The following is a 14,849-nucleotide window of genomic DNA, read 5'->3' on the forward strand; positions in this document are numbered from 1 at the left end:
AACATCCGATTTATGATATGATAGCAGATATTTGAGGGGCTGCAACAAAAAAGGAGGTCAACCTATTTTCCAAAGCACCTGAAAGCAGGACAAGAAGCCATGGATGGAAACTAATCAAGGAGAGAACCAATCTAGAACTGAGGAGAAATTTCATGACAGTGAGATCTATGAACCAATGCAACAGACGTTGTGGGTGCTCAAACACTGGAGGTTTTTAAGAAGTGATTGGACAGCCATTTGTCTGGCATGGCTGTGATGCGCGTGCCAGCCAGCTGATTTTCAGGCCTTCTGGGCCTACCAGAAGTAGGGAAACAGGCTGTTTCCTGCCTCTGGAGGGCCTTGGGGGGTGGTGTGGAACGCCTGTTTTTCTCTCTCACCTGGCTCCAGAGCCTCTCTAGGAGCTGGGGAGGGGAAAAAACGGCCTTCCCCAACCCCTGGAGGTCCTCCGGAGGCCAAAAATGGCCCATTTGCCAACTTCCGGTTAAACGGGCCATTTTCAGCCGCCGGAGGACCTCGGGTGGGGAGGCTGTTTTCGGCCTCCCCAGACTCATAGAGAGGCTCTGGAGGCTGGGGACAGCAAAAAATGGGTCTTCCGGTCCCACCAGAAGTTTGCAAATGGGCAATTTTCACCCTCCCCAGACTCCTAGAAAGGCTCTGGAGCAGCCTACCGGGCCATCATGTGCCAGGAGTGGGGGGAGCGGGGGGGGTGTTGCACATGCATGTGCAGGGTGCATACAATTATGGGTGTGGGCACCCCCCCCCCAACTGGCACGCGTTGGCAAAAAGGTTAGCCATCCCTGGTATAGGGTTTCTTGCTTGAACAGGAGGTTGGACTAGAAGACCTTCAAGATCCCTTGAGGCCTCTCCTCAAGAAGCCGTCCCTGGATCCGGCAATATTGGCAAACTATCGTCCTGTCTCCAACCTTCGCTTTATGGCGAAGGTTGTTGAGAGTGTGGTCGCGCGACAGTTTCCACAATTCCTGGAGGAAACATCTTATCTAGATCCGTTCCAGTCAGGTTTCAGGTCTGGGCACAGCACAGAAACGGCATTGGTCGCGTTGGTTGATGATCTCTGGAGGGCTCGGGACAGGGGTTGCTCCTCTGTTCTGGTCCTGTTAGACCTCTCAGCGGCTTTTGATACCATCGACCATGGTATCATGCTGCACCGGATGGAAGAGTTGGGGGTGGGAGGCACCGTATTGCGGTGGTTCTCCTCCTTTTTCTCCGACCGGTCGCAGTTTGTGTTGGCAGGGGGGCAGAGGTCGACCTCGAGGCCTCTCGTCTGTGGAGTGCCGCAGGGATCGGTCCTCTCGCCCCTTCTGTTCAACATTTATGTGAAGCCGCTGGGCGAGATCATCCGTGGCTTCGGGGTGAGATACCACCAGTACGCTGATGACACCCAGCTATACATCTCCACCCCAGGCCACCCCAACGATGCCCTTGAAGTGATGTCTCAGTGCCTGGAGGCTGTGCGGATCTGGATGGGGAGGAACAGGCTCAAGCTCAACCCTTCCAAGACTGAGTGGCTGTGGCTCCCGGCATCCCGATATAGTTAGTTGACTCCATCACTGACTATTGGGGGCGAGTCCTTGGCCCCCACAGAAAGGGCTCGCAATCTGGGAGTCCTCCTGGATATGCAGCTGTCCTTGGAGGAACATCTGACGGCTGTAACCAGGGGGACCTTTTATCAGGTTCACCTGATTTGCCAGTTGCGGCCCTTTCTTGATTGAGATTCCCTGTGCACAGTCACTCACGCCCTCGTCACCTCTTGCCTTGACTACTGCAATGCTCTCTACATGGGGCTCCTGGAGGGCACCTGGAGGCTCCAGCTGGTCCAGAACGCAGCAGCGCGGGTAGTGATGGGAGCAGAATGGCGCTCCCATGTAACACCGCTCCTGCGCGAGCTGCACTGGCTCCCGGTGGTCTTCCGGGTGCACTTCAAGGTGTTGGTTATCACCTTTAAAGCGCTCCATGGCATAGGGCCTAGCTATCTTCGAGACCGCCTGCTGCTACCGACGACCTCCCAGCGATCCGTGCGCTCCCACAGAGAGGGCCTCCTCAGGGTGTCATCAGCCAAACAATGTAGGCTGGTGACCCCCAGGGGGAGAGCCTTCTCTGTGGGGGTTCCTACCCTCTGGAATCAGTTGCCCCCAGAGATAAGGAGAATCCAAGACCTCAGTGCCTTCCGCCGTGCCCTTAAAACCCACTTTTTCCAGCAAGCCAGGCTGGCTTAGGAAGAAATTTTTTAAATTTTTTAAATGTTTAATTGGTTTGTGGTTTTTTAAATTTTTGGGCCAAATTTATATAGATTTTAATTGTTTTTAATATTTGTATTTCATGTTTTTTTTTTTATTGCAAAAGTTTTACAATTACATTTTCTCCCCTTTTCCCCCCCCACCACCCACCCCAAACTTCCAAACCTCCCTAACCCTCCCTGACCCGCCCCTCCCCCCAGACTTCCACACAATATACTCATATCCGATACAAAACCCCCCTTAGTATAAAACTTGTATAAAACTTGAACCCCTCCCTCCCCCTTATAATTTCTCTTTTTATCTTCATTACATTAAAAAATTTCTAATACATTATTTTCAAGTAAAAGCTATTTGATACTTCCTAGTTTGATATTTGTTCTGAACATATTCTATCCACTTTTTCCATTCCCATTCATAAGTCTCTTGTGAACAATCTTTTAAGTATGCTGAAATCTTCGCCATCTCTGCAAAACTGGCCATCTTCAAAGTCCATTCCTCAATAGTGGGCAAAGCTTCATTCTTCAAAGCTTCAGTATTTACCTATCAACAATCTTGCTGCTGTTATCATATACAATATCAATTTTGTTTCACCCAATGTAAAACCCTTAACTATACCCAATAAAAACAATTGTGGAGAGAATTGAATTTTTTTCTTCAAAACATTCTGCATGACCCACCAAATTTTTATCCAAAAAGCCTTAACTTTCCTACAGGTCCACCAAACATGATAATATGTAGCATCCAAACATTCACATCTCCAACATTTTGGCTGAACATTAGGGTACATACATGATAACTTTTTGGGGTCTAAGTGCCATCTATAAAACATTTTATAGAAATTTTCCCTCAAATTCTGCGACTGTGTAAATTTAACGTTCTGAACCCAAATTTTTTCCCATGTTTCCAACATCACTGGTTCTTCAAAATTTTGAGCCCACTTAATCATACAATCTTTAACTAGTTCGGTTTCTGAATCCCTTTCTAACAAAACATTATAAAGCCTTTTAATATGCATTGGACCTTTCTCTTTTATGTGTCTAACCAATTCTTCCTCGTGCAACATAATACCAGTTTTTTGGTCCTCTTTCCATCTCAATTGCAATTGGTTATATTGTAGCCAGGTTATATTAATCCCTTCAGCCAACAGTGTCTGTAGTGTCTTCAGCTGCCATCTGCCCGCATCTGTAAAAAGAACCTCTTTATATAAAAACCCCCCGAGTGACATTATATTTGTATTCCACAAAGTATGACCAAGATCCAGCCATAGCGGTATTTTATAATCCCATTTGAATCGGTGCTTCTTCCAAACTCTCATCAAAGAGTCTCTAAGTATATGGCTTTTAAATACTTTGTCGACTTTGTTATCATAAAATAAGTAGGCATGCCATCCAAATTCAAGATCAAAACTTTCTACATTCAATATTCCAGTCTTTTTCCTTCCAAACCAATCACTTGTTAGAGTCAAAGCTGCTGCATCATAATATAGCTGTAGGTTTGGTAGTTTAAGACCTCCCCTTTCTGGAACATCTTGCATAATTTTCAATTTCACTCTCGGCTTTTTCTCGTTCCAGACAAACTTATTCACTCCAGCTTGCCACACCTTCAATTGTTTATCACTTTTAAGCACCGGAATCATTTGAAACAAAAAGAGAAATCTTGGCAAAATGTTCATCTTAACTGCTGCTATTCTTCCAAGTAGAGACAGTTGCAGTTTTTTCCAAGTCTCCATATCTTTCTGCACCTCTCGCCACAACACCTCATAATTATTTTGAAACAATTTCATATTTGATTCTGCAACCTGGACTCCTAGATATTTTACCCTTGGTACAACCTCAAAACCTGCCCTCCTTTCAAGCTCGTGTTTACGATCTTGTGTCATATTTTTAACTATCATCTTAGTCTTTTTGTGATTCAGTCTAAAACCTGAAACTTTACCATAGTCTTGTATAATGTCCTTCATCAGGATTATTGATTCCATTGGCTGTGTTAGGGTAACAACTAGATCGTCTGCAAATGCCTTTATTCTGTAATCCTCTTGCCTTATCATTATACCTTTCAAGATATTAGAGTCCCGTATTGTATTTAACAAGACTTCTAGTGTTAAAATAAATAAAAGTGGGGACAGCGGACATCCCTGTCTTGTTCCTTTTTCAATTTTAAACTCTGTTGTCAAGCTTCCGTTAATAATAATCTGTGCCTTTTGCTCTTGATAAATTGCTGAAATCGCCTGTACAAATTGATCCCCAAAGTTCATCTTTTTTAAAGTCTTTAGTAGAAAATTCCAATCCACTCTATCAAAGGCCTTCTCTGCATCCAAGAAAACCAGCACTGCAGGGATCTGTTTGTTCTTCTCAAGATATTCCAATAGATCTATTACTTGCCTTACATTGTCCTTCATGTATCTACCCTCGATAAATCCCGCTTGGTCGTCATGAATCACCTTTTGAATTACTGGCATCAACCTGTTGGCTAATACTTTCGCATAAATTTTATAGTCGGAGTTCAAAAGAGATATTGGTCTATAATTCTCCAGTTTTTTAGGACCGGCTTGCTCTTTTGGTATCAAAGATATGTAAGCTGTTGTCCATGATGGGGGTATTTTACCCCCTTGTTGAATATTGCAAAATAAATCTCTAAGTTGTTCCACCATTTCGACTTGCAGAGTTTTATAATACACTGCAGTCAAGCCATCCGTACCAGGAGCTTTAGCTGTTTTTAATTGTTTAATTGCTACTATTATCTCTTCCACTGTTATAGGATAATTCATTCTTTCCTTTTGTTGGTCAGTAATTTTTATAACTCTTTTATCATCTAGATATTTTTCTATAAGTCCATTCTGCACATCCTCTTTAGCATATAAGTTAGTATAATAATCCACAAAAGCTTCTTTAATTAATTTTTGTTGAAACATTTCTTTCCCTCCAATATCAATACTATCAATAGTCCGTATACTCTGTTTTTTCCTCAATGTATAGGCCAACCATCTGCCCGGTTTATTAGCGTTACAAAATGTATTATGCTTCGCATATTGTAAGTTTGTTGCAACTTGTTCCACCATAAGCATTTGAAATTGGTCTTTCAGAAGTTTTATAGCACCACATATTCTTTCATCTGTTGGATTTTTAATAAGTAACTGTTCTTTATTCTTTATTTCTGCTTCCAATTCAGATCTTTTCTTTTGTCGAATCAGTCTATGTTTAGAGTTCATATAGATAAGCACCCCTCTCATGTAAGCTTTACTTGCATCCCAGACAATTTCTATTGGGGTGCCTTTATTCAAATTTATTTCAAAAAATTCTTTCAAGTGCTTTTTAAGTTCTATTATATTTTTTTCATATCTGAACAAGTTCTCATTTAATCTCCAAGAGCGTCTCTCAGTCTTGCCTATCTCAATTTCTATCCATACTGGGCTATGGTCAGTCAAAGTTCTTGGAAAAATCTTTGTTCTTTTTGTCTTAACAAGTAAATCATCTGACAACAAAATGAAATCAATCCTAGAGAAGGATCTATGTTTATCTGAAAAAAAAGTATAGTCCAATTCTTTTGGATTGTGTATTCTCCAAATATCTTTTAATTCCAAATCTTCTTTCATATCAAAAAAGGTCTGTGGTAGCCTAATCCTAGACTTCGCCAAACTCTTTTTATCTAATTTGGAGTCAATTACTCCATTCCAGTCTCCCATGATTAAAATAGATCTATAATCCCATTGCAGTATTTTAGTATGTAACATTTTATAGAAATGATCCTGTTGTTGATTGGGAGCATAAATTCCAATCAGAAGAATTTGGCCGTTTGTTGTAAATAATTCAATTGCTACAAACCTACCATCTTCATCTGCTTCTATAACTTTAGCCGAAAATTTTTTATTTACATAAATAACCACACCATTCTTTTTTTGCAAAGTTGAAGATATAAAATGCATTCCTAATTTGGAGTTTATCAAATATTTTTGATCTTGAACTGTAATATGCGTTTCTTGTAGACAAATTATATCATTATTAAATTGTTTCAAATATGCAAATAATTTCCTCCTTTTCTGTGCTGAATTCAACCCATTCACATTCCAAGATAAACACTTAATCGTCATCTTTATCTTTCTGGAGCAAAGAGCAGAATAACCGAATGTCTTCCAAAATCTTTGGTCCTGCTCCCCCCATGGCTCCAGTCTCTTGTGTAGTACTCTTAGCTCCCTTTTTATCTTGTCTTTCCTGTTGTTGCTTTTCTTTAAGTTGCTTAGACTTAGCTCGAGTTATACTCTGATCCTTAAATTCAGCCATCTGAACCGGGTCCAAAATTGGAGAAGATTCCAGCAAAGGCTCATCCAGAAAACCTCCTTCAGCGCCCTGCGTTTCCTCTGGTTGCTGCTTAGACTGTTCTTGAAGTTCTTGTTGAAGTTGCTTCTTATCACTCTCCTTAATCTCCAGAACTGTGGATGTACGCGGAGATGGTGTTCTTTCTTTAAAAATAGTAGTGTAAAAATGCTCCGCCTTCTCCACAGTGTTCAAGCGATATCTTTCTCCCTTGTATCTCAAAATTATACCAGTTGGGGCATCCCACCGAAATGGTATCTGTTGGTTTTGCAGTTCTTTAACAAGAAAACCAAAGTCCTTTCTGGTTTTCAACATTTTAGGTGGTAACTCTTTATAGACTCCAATTTGTGAGCCCCCCACTTGTATAGAAGTATGAAAGGATTTTTGCAGGATGTCATTCCTTATTGCTCTATCTGTAAAATATATGACCACATCTCTAGGCAGTTGTCTTTGTCTGGCCACCCAGGAATTCACTCTGTAAATTTTATCTATTTTGTAAAAAACCACATCAGGATTAATTTTTAAAATCACAGCCAAGGCCTCAGAGCAGACCTGTCTCAAATCCTGTCTATCATCTTCTCGAATTCCTCGAAGCCGTATAGCGAATTCCATTGCCCTGAATTGCATCATAACAATTTCGTTCTCGACTTTCTGCATTTTATCATCCACATCAGAAATCTTATAGTCATTATCTTTCATCTTGACATTAACTTCTGATTTAAATTCTTCCACTTTAGAATCAACTTTGATAATAAATTCTGCCAGGCCAGACGCAACTTCTGATATTTTTTTGGTCACCTTATTTTGATTCTGTTTCACCATATCTTTAACTTCATTAATTTCCTGCATAATTTCCTGATGAGACTTTTGAATTTTGTCATCTATTTCCTGTTGGGATTTTTGAAATTTATCATCCAAAATTTTAGAAATAAATTCTTTTAAATCTCCCACATCCAACTCTTTTTTCTGAGTCTGTAGCTGTTGAGCAGGGGGAGGCTGCGTTTCATGTTTATGTGTGGGGGATCCCCCCCCTGTTGCCTTCCCTTCCTGCTTCTTTGAAGCCATCCTGCCACATAGGCTAGTTTTTCTGAAGAGGGAAGTTCCTTTTCCTTTCCCTCCTCCACAGAAACTTCTAAAAAAGTCCCCCAGATTTAATCAAATGAAACTGAACTAAAGCAAAGTCAGATTTTAGAAAAAGGAATTTTTTCTTTAAATAGAGCAACTTTGTAGCAGCTTTGTAACTTTATAGCAAAGCAGGATGACTTCACAAATCCACTTTCACTAGCTCGTTAACTCAAATGCTGGGCGCCATATTTTTTCAAATCACTTTCACTCACTCGCTTTCTCTTTTGAATTATAAAGTCAACAAAGCACTAATACTTGCAATTTTCAAGTTTCTAGATTCAAGTTAGTATTTCCGCTGCTTGTTAAGGTTGGTTCCTTTCACTTTAAAAGTTTGCTGCTGCCGGCTTGTTCTGCTGAAAGCAGAATCGTCCCACGCCGCCCGGAGTCTCCGCAGGTTGGGAGGGAGCCGCGCCTGTTTTCTCCCCAGAAACAATTCCCTGGGGGGTTACAGGGGCTCAACCTGTGCCCTGCTGTCTCTTCTCCTACAATCTTCAAGATTTCGGAGTTTTCGAGCCGCTCCTCGTTCGCGGGGCGGCTCTACAGGCGGCGGGGCTGGTGGTCTTTAAAAAAACACCGCCGTCGCCGAAGCTTGCAAACCGGAAGTCCTCATGTTTTTAATTCTGGCTGTGCACCGCCCTGAGTCCTCAGGGAGAAGGGCGGTATATAAATTGAAAATAAATAAATAAATAAATAAAACTCTGTTATTCTGTTATTAATATATTTTTGTTTAATTGTATTAACTCTGCTGGACAAAAATGAGAGATATCCAACTGCTTTCATAAAGACAAATTCAGCTGGAAGCTTGGTTACTTTTGGTGGCACAATAAACTACCACTAACACACTTACACAGGAAACTCAGATGTATCTTATTTCATGTGAGTAATGCAACCAGACAAAGGGATCTTTCATGTATTACATGTGTGGTCCTCATGAAATTCTGTCCCTTTCTCATGTCGTCTTGTTAGTTTAACAAGAAAGTAATAAAAGACAAGACTTGGGGGCATAGGAGATTTAGGGGACATGTATACAGTGTACCATTACTTAGAAAACTGGTTCTGTAGCAAGGCTTATATAATTGAGTCCTGTTCTGAGGTAATATCTATAGAATACAATATCTTCATGGGGACTTGCAATAAAAATTATTTAGAAATCCATATAATGTAAGAATTGGAAGGGAAGATCTAAACCAAGTGGTCATCCATTCCTGTTTGGACCCCACCAGCAAAAGGGAATCTATCCTATTCTAAAATATAAAACTATTGAACAGATTAAACAGATCTTACTGTCTGAAGTAACTGAATTTTTTGAATCTTTTTTTTTTTCATTTCAAAATGTTAGTCTCTTTGTTGTCTTCAGTTTTAGTGCAGAACAGGTTTGTCTCACTTGCACATGACAACTTTTTGAGTATTTGTAGACAGCAATCATAGCTCCCTCAGTATTCTCTTTTACAAGTTAAACTTGCCTACATCTTTTAATTGTTGCTTGTAGGACTTACTGTAGTTTCCAGACTTCTTATATCCTGATAGGTCCTCTCTGAATCTGCTTCAGTTTCACTGTATTTAGAACCAGGCATTTTAGACTGCCTATTGACTTTCTTTTTTTGTTGAATGAACAAAATTGTTGATATTTCATTTTTGTATTTATTTTTGTATAAATGCATTTGAAAAATTATTATTGGAATGGAACATAGAACATAGAATAACAGAGTTGGATGGGATCTTGGAAGTCTTCCAGTGGTGGGATTCAAATAATTTAACAACAGGTTCTGTGGGTGTGGCTAGGTGGGCATGGCTAGGTGGTTGTGGCTGGGTGGTCATGTAACTGGGTGGGTGTGGCTGGGTGGGCATGACTGGGTGGGCATGTGACTAGATGGGCATGGCCAACTCGATGTCATTCACATCGAGGGGCACCTCACCTGGCCTCTCTTTTCCTCTCCTCTCCTCTCGTCTCCTCGCCCCTCCCTTCCCAGCCAGTCCTCGCCTTGTCTTGCATGTTATGGTGAGAGAAGAAGCTTTTTCAAAGTCATCTTCCCCTTGATAGTAGCCAATAAGATGACATCTTGCTATCTGAAGACCTGATGTACATTTCCAAGTATTACTTATCACCATTCTCTTGGTAAGACTGAATGGAGAGATTTATAAAGAATAACAGAGTTAGAAGGGACCTTGGAGGTTTTCTAATCCAACCACTGCTCAAGCATGAGACCCTATTATGGACAAATTTCTTCTTAAAAACCTCCAGTGATGGAACACCCACAACTTCTGAAGGCATCCCATTCCTCTCACTGTCAGGAAATTTCTTCTTATTTCTATGTTGGATCTGTTTGATACGTTTCCATCTCACAGATCCATCTCACAATTACTTCCAGTTGAGCCAGGCACCACCTATTCTATACCTGTGCATTTGGTTTTTTTCTTGCCCAAGTGTAAAATCTTACTATACTCGCCATTAAATTGTTTTTTTTTGTGAGAAATGACCAAATGGCATTCAGTTTACTACAATGATTTTTGCAAAATGCACTAAAGCTTGAAGAATACATCTCTGCTTATACTGATAAAGATTATTCTTTTTGAACATTAAAGCAAATATTTCCAATCCATTGTAAATGAAAACAAATTTGAAAGACATTTTCAAAGTAGTCAGTGGATGCCTTACCATTCTTTCTCTTCTCTTTTAATTAAATCTTTCTACTTTATTTTTTTTTCTTGGGCCTTATTGCAATATTCCAAAACTTTCACAGATCCTTCACAAAGAACCACTTCTAATTTAACTGGAATACATTGTTTTCATTCTCAGTTTTTCTGGTTACAGAACTTCCCTTCTTCTTCACTCATCATTTCACCTTTTAATGATGTTTGAATGTACTTGCAAGAAAAGGAAGCATCTCGCCGTATCCAGGCCTGGCTTCATCCCAAGTGGTAATCCCAGCACCGTTCCGGTGGCCACCACTACCTCACGAGCCAGCCTGCCTAGCCCAAGCCTGACAGACTCCAAGCCAGTCTCCCAGGAACCAGGTGCCAAGGGATGATCGTGCCTGGCCCCACATTGCCCGGAAAGGCTGGAAGGGAAGGCTTCCGGGTCCAAAAAAGGGGCCAGGGGCGGGACTTCCTCCCCTCCCTCTTTTCAGGAGATTTTCAACAAAGGGTTGGGAACTTCAACCAAGGCGTGTGCTGCAGCCTGCCCACCCCCACCGGCTGCTCTGGGCTGGGCAGTGGCTTGGCTTTCCCAGCTGGCTGCAACCTTACCTTCCTCCCACAGCTGGTGGCAGAGGGGAAAGAGAGCCAGGGATGAGCTGTCACCTCTTGGCTCCCTGCCAGCCCACATCTCGCCCTCCGCCCAGATTCTCCACAGCTGCTGGGCCTCGCCTGCGAGCAGGCGCAGGGTGGGGGCGAACAGGGAGCATGAGGCTATGCCATCTGCATCACCCCTTTGCCAGCACCCCTCCCTTGCCTGCCCACTGGCCTGAGTGCTTCAGCCAAGCGCAGGCCATCGCTGTGAAAATGGTGCAAGCCCCATGGGCTGGAAGGTAAGCCTGATGGTGGGAAGGAAAATCTGCTCCGGGCTTGCTGTGCTCAGCCAAAAGGCTGCCTCTGTGGTGGGGGGACAAGGCTCGGCCCCCTTTTGGGCCCTCCTCTGGGCTGCTGCCTGTTTGATCTCCATTCCACCTCAGGTCCCACATCCAGCCTGTGACAAGGGGACATGCTGCTTCCAGGCCAGCTCGGTTGGTGGATGGGCAAGTGGGCGGCCCTCAGGGGAGGCATTGTCTCTCAGGCCTCCTACCCAGAGGCCCCATGGAAGCGAAGCTGGGCCCAAAAGGCGGCTGAGCCTCACCGTGTCCCCCCTCCAGGTGGCCCTTTGGCTGAGCACAGCAAGCCCAGAGTGGATGTTCCTTCCCCGCTGTCACCCTTACCTTCTGGCCCATGGGGCTTGCACCATTCTCACAGTGGCAGTCCGCGCTGGGCTGAAGACCTCGGTAGGTGAGGGAGGGATGGCTGGCAGAGGAGAGATGTGGGCGACATAGCCTTGTGCTCCCTGATTGCCCCCAGCCCATTGGCAGGTAAGACCCAGCAGCTGCGGAGAATCGCCCGGTTCCCAGCAGACTGGCCAGGAGTCTGTTGGGCTCGGGCTAGGCAGGCTGGCTGGCTCACGAGGCAGTGGTGGCCACCGGACTAGTGCTAGGATCGCCCTCAGGATGAAGTTGTACCTGGATATGGCTGGCTGCAGGGCAATGCAATCCGTTGGGGGTAGGCAGCTGCTGCCCAGGCAGGAGGCGGGTGCAGGATGAGGTGATTGGATGGGGATAGGCTGCAGCCGGTGGCTGGGCAGGCGCAGGTTGACCACCCTTCCCAGCCCTGCTTCCCTGAAGGGGCATCCGGCTGTGCTTATCTGTTCTGCTCCTGGAGCAGTCGCAGCCCAAGGCAGGCATTTGGGAGCAGGCCAAGACAAGTGGGAGGCTGCCGCAATGTACGCTGTGGCAAAGGCAGGCAAGAAGCCTGGGCTGCGTGGCCACATGGTCGAGGCAAGGGAGCCAAAGAGCAGCTGCAGCTATGCTACGATGTGACTCTAAGGCACCAGCCAAAGCGTGCGAGGCCAATAGTGGCCAGGTGGGGTGGGGCAAGGCCGGCCAGCAATTTAACAACCAGTTTGCCTGAACCAACCCGAACTGGCTGAATCCCACCACTACGGTCTTCTAGTTCAATCCCCTGCTCAAGCAGGAGAGCTTATATCATTCCGGACAAATTGTTGTCCCATCTCTTCTTGAAAACTTTCATTGATGGAACTTCTGGAGGCAAACCATTCCTCTGATTAATTGTTCTTCACTGTCACAAAATTTCTCCTTAATTTGGTTTACAATGGATTTGTTTAAGATTGTTTTATTTTTAAGATTGTCATAAAACAATCTTAAACAAAGAGGAAGACATTTATAAATGTGGCTTCTAGAAACAGTAAAATATTGTGACCAATATGCAACAATCAGAAGAATCCTTCTTTACGTGATCAAACGATAAAGGATTTATTACCCAGCAGTATAAATAGCTCATCTGCAATTTGACTGACCATTTCTCTTTGTTCCTTATCAAAATGACACTATTACTTATTGTGCTTTTGAGAGGTGTTTTTTTTTCTGACTCAGTAAACCAAGAAGGGGAAGCTTCCATATACAAGTAGCAACTAAATATTAGTAATGGGACAATAAATGGCAGACCAAAGAGAGAAAGTGTTTACATGATATTACACTATGCTGGTTTAATCATATATCCTACAATAGATGAACTGGCTTTTCCTATCTTGGGCATCTCCATATGAGTGAACAAAGTCCCAGAATTCTCAGAAATGTCCACCCTGGGGAATTCTGGGAATTGAAATCCACATATTGGAAAAGAGCCCATCCTGGATAAGGTTGTATTAAGGAATACCAAAGTTAGATTAGCAGAATATTTGAGTCACTTATAGCACTAAGATTGTGGTTAAAAGAGAGTTGAATTGTGGTTAAGACTATTTATATTAATTACAATTTAGAACTATGGCTTGTAATTAGTTGATTATATGAAACCAGAGAAAATAATAAACACTGTTTGATTTTCCTTTTGCCTCCAGGCTTCAGTCATACATTCAAATATTGAAAACTAGAATTATTCCTGCTACAGCATCTTCACTGCTACTACCTTGGTTGAATACTGCTCCCTCACCCTTTTAATGAAGAAATGAGGCTATGGAAAAAATTACATGCAGTGTAATTTTTCATCATTTTGTACTATGCCTAGTTATAGGAAAAACAAGGGTATCGATGGCTTCTGGCCTCAGTCACTATCTCCCTTTGCATATGACTCTGGTGAAAAAGAAGTCAGTTAGTCAGCACTGTAAGAATCAAAGAATTGAAGAATTGGAAGAATCCTGTAGTTCATCTAGTTTAACCCTCCCCCACCACCCTAGAAGAAACCCCTATTAGAACATCTCACCATCCAGCCTCTGTTTAAACATCTCCTGATTCCACCCTTTCCTGAAACATTTCTTGCTACTGTTGATTAAAAGAGGTGAGGGTGGCTGGGATACTGGCTGCAACAGGATAAGATGGGAACAAGATGGCACAATTCTGATATATACAAAAGGAATTTCATCACTTGGAACTGCAGGGGAGGATCATAGTTTGAATGCATTCCTGAATATGAAAAGTTCTGTACAATTAGAAAATGAGTTTGTAGATTGGGCAAGGACAATTATCTCTAATGGCTTAGTTTTACTTATTAGAGGGATTTGTTTTACAAAAGTGAATATTAAAACAATAGCCATCACTCTGTCTAAACTAAAGGTCTTCTTTCCCCCCCCAAAAAAAAACAAAAAAAAACAACCCTAATGGCTTTAGTGTTGACTAAATTATTGCATTTAAATTATATGGGTTCTTCTTTTTAAACAACAGCTATTTGGGAAAAACCACGTAGGGTTGTCACAACCCTACACCACAGACTCTTGAATGGTGTTCTGTGACATCTCTGGCATTCATTACGTTTTAGTGGCTATAGTGAAATTTGTTATTGTTATAATCTAAGTCCTTCTGAAACTGCCCCTGTCTAGAAGCCCTCTTGAGAGTTCCCCAATGTGCTTCTTTTTCAGCTGCTGAGATCTTCAGAGTCACATGAGACTTTGCTGCCTACAATTCTGAAGTTTGGTGGCAGCTCTATGGCATTATTTTACTTCGTAGGATAACTGTATACCATCATACAGTTCAGGTATTGATGTAGACTATAAAAACCTGATACTTATCAGCTCAGTAGTGGACTTTGTTTGATCCTAAGATAACTTGATTAGTAATGAGGATACTTCATTCATGCCAAGAATCTAGTTAGTACTTGTTTGACCCACAGACGCACCTGTAGACTCATTTGATTTAATGTTTTGTTATTGTTTTTTCTGCTGGAAGGAGAATACTGTATGATATTCCTCTGTACAAGTGAATTTGTTGCTGTTGGAGAAGGGAAGAAAATCATTTTATTATGCCATATCTTCATGATTACCATCAGTCAGGCACCCTTACCATTGCTTGCTTTTTGCTAAGTTGCCTATAATATTACAGCACAGAACAAAATAAATAATATAGAAAAATATTTTTCTAAAAGTGTTGATTGTGTTCAGCCTCATTTCCCTTGTCTCATTAATATA

Source organism: Pituophis catenifer, unplaced genomic scaffold (assembly GCF_029215685.1).
Source record: "Pituophis catenifer annectens isolate HBS135680 unplaced genomic scaffold, rPitCat1.0.hap2 SCAF_1, whole genome shotgun sequence".
Taxonomy (NCBI): Eukaryota; Metazoa; Chordata; class Lepidosauria; order Squamata; family Colubridae; genus Pituophis; species Pituophis catenifer.